The following is a 2,500-nucleotide window of genomic DNA, read 5'->3' as shown; positions in this document are numbered from 1 at the left end:
TTATGAGTATAAATCATGAATCAAAAATGGAAAATCATAAAAGATGGAAAAAGCTTTCGGATCTAGTCATATCATTCCATTATATTGACAATTTCAAAAAACTGTTCATACTATGAGCATAGTATGATGTCGGTCAGGCAAATATGCCCCCATCGTCTAGCGGTTCAGGACATCTCTCTTTCAAGGAGGCAGCGGGGATTCGACTTCCCCTGGGGGTAGGGTACTACGAAAGGAAGTTGATCATGGATTATCAATAAACCTATAATTGATTCTTCCTGGGTCGATGCCCGAGCGGTTAATGGGGACGGACTGTAAATTCGTTGGCAATATGTCTACGCTGGTTCAAATCCAGCTCGGCCCAATAATTCGCTGATCCGCCATAACATAAAATGCCCATTTTTTTGTATTTTGTTTTCCAGAAAAGCCAAACAAAAAAATTAGGGAAGAATAAAAAAAGTCCAATTTTCTGATATATCCATCCCTACCGCTATTTGTTTTTTATTTGTTCTATTTATTTGTTCCCATAAATTCTGACCTTGATAATGATCTAGATTCATATCAGGATCATTAAGTATAAAGTTTAATGAAAAGAAAGAGTAAAGTAAAGAAAAAAGACTCTTTTTTTTTTTTCATTTTAAAATTGATTATCGATCGATTTGGCAATAACGAAAGGATTACTAGTAACTAGTAATCCGCGTTGCTCTCACTAAAGCGCATACCCGTATGGATATCAATATATCACTCGCGCCTTTGTTTGTTACAACACGGCGATTCGAATCTAAAATTTAAATAGAAAATGGCTTGAATGAAATCATAAGAATATCTATGCTGTACACTTTTCTTTATTGCCCTGGGATTGTAGTTCAATTGGTCAGAGCACCGCCCTGTCAAGGCGGAAGCTGCGGGTTCGAGCCCCGTCAGTCCCGACGGATACAATAAAAAAAAAATACATCAATTGATCCCTCCATTTTCTGTGAAAGGGAATACAAATGAAAGAATTTCATTCCCAAGGATAGCCTTTTTTATTTATTTTTTCCTTTCCATTTTTTGTTGGGGTTTATTTGTAAACTATTTGTAAACGGTGAAAGTGGAAAAGCAGTCAGATGATACATCATCAGATGATTGTACAAGGAAGGCGGTAGATTATCGAAAAGAAAGAGTGGAAAAGAATATATAGAAATAAAGGAAAGGAATTCTTTTGATTGGGCCAGGAATCCAATTTTGTATTCGGTGTGGATAAAAGAGCTTCCTATGTTATACTATTCAATTCTCGACGGTGAATCGATTTGATAGCTTAGATATTGTTATTCATGATATTGATCCGATTCGATGTCATTGAAATGTAAGTCATCGCATTGAATTTACAAGCGACAAATTTATCATCTCTATGGGATTAAATCCCGAGTTATTGCGAAGTAAAAAAAACAATGAAATTATGGAAGTAAATATTCTCGCATTTATTGCTACAGCGCTGTTCATTCTAGTTCCTACCGCCTTTTTACTTATAATATACGTAAAAACTGTCAGTCAAAGTGATTAATTTGAATGAAACTTGACTTTTTATCAAGGATTTAAGAAAAAAAGGATTCCAATTTCACGTCTTAAATAAATTAAATAAAATGAATGGACTAGAATCAGCAGTATCCTATCAAACTCGATAGTATGGTAGAAAAAAAATATGAATCTTTCTACCATACTATCCATATCTATTATTGTAATGTATAAAGATACAAGCTTAATATAGATGAATCTCTACAATATGTATCTTCATACATGTCGATATCAATTAAATATATGTAATGAAATATATGTAATGTACATAGTATCTCAATTTTATTTCTTCGCTTGATCTATTTTATTTGTGTTGATTTCAATCAATCTGAAATAATTGAAAGGCAAGTCTTACGATTTTCTAATTCTTTCATTTCATGGAACCGATTTTTAATTTAACTTCTTTTCTTTGATCCATGATATGAAATGAGTCAATAAAGCATGGCATAAATAAAATTCCTAAAATAATAAATAAAACAGGGGGTAAGTGTGCAATATGTGACTACACTAAGGCAAGATCTTATTAAATAAAAGAACTACTTTTTTTCTCTTTGAACAGTAACAGTAAAGAGGGAAGGAAATAAAAACAAACAAATACAGAAAAAAAAAAGGGGGGGGGGTTCCTTGTCCCTCATTGTCCATATATAACTCTGGTAAGAGCTGGTTCATCAAAATAGAAAATTTAGGAAGAATTCTTTTTTTTTTTTAATAAATTGCCTATCATCCGTATCCCTTTTACTTTCGAAATACGAACATGGGAATTATTGAAATGTTTGTTTGATTTTGATTGAAAGGGTATTATTCATAGAATACATTACTCCACTAGAATCCAAGAATTTCGAAATGAAGACTAATAAAATAGTTAAAAAGGCTTTGCAAAACGATCTAGAAAACAATTGATACGGTTTGATTCCTCAACCCAATTAGAAGTACCCCTAGAGTCCACTTC

General features: G+C 32.8%; 2 non-coding genes across 2 annotated transcripts; both read left to right on the top strand.

Moving 5' to 3' along the window:
• The first annotated feature begins 277 nt into the window (after positions 1-277).
• Positions 278-361, top strand: TRNAY-GUA (transfer RNA tyrosine (anticodon GUA)). The gene has a single exon. It is a non-coding gene; the product is annotated as a tRNA-Tyr (tRNA).
• Positions 362-852: 491 nt separating this feature from the next.
• On the top strand, positions 853-926 carry TRNAD-GUC (transfer RNA aspartic acid (anticodon GUC)). The gene has a single exon. It is a non-coding gene; the product is annotated as a tRNA-Asp (tRNA).
• The last annotated feature ends 1,574 nt before the right edge of the window (positions 927-2,500 follow it).

Source organism: Durio zibethinus, unplaced genomic scaffold, assembly GCF_047325235.1.
Source record: "Durio zibethinus cultivar Kanyao isolate XHJ-2024 unplaced genomic scaffold, ASM4732523v1 HiC_scaffold_309, whole genome shotgun sequence".
Lineage (NCBI taxonomy): Eukaryota > Viridiplantae > Streptophyta > Magnoliopsida > Malvales > Malvaceae > Durio > Durio zibethinus.
The sequence above is the reverse complement of the archived record's forward strand: the minus strand, read 5'-3'. Positions and strand labels throughout refer to the sequence as shown.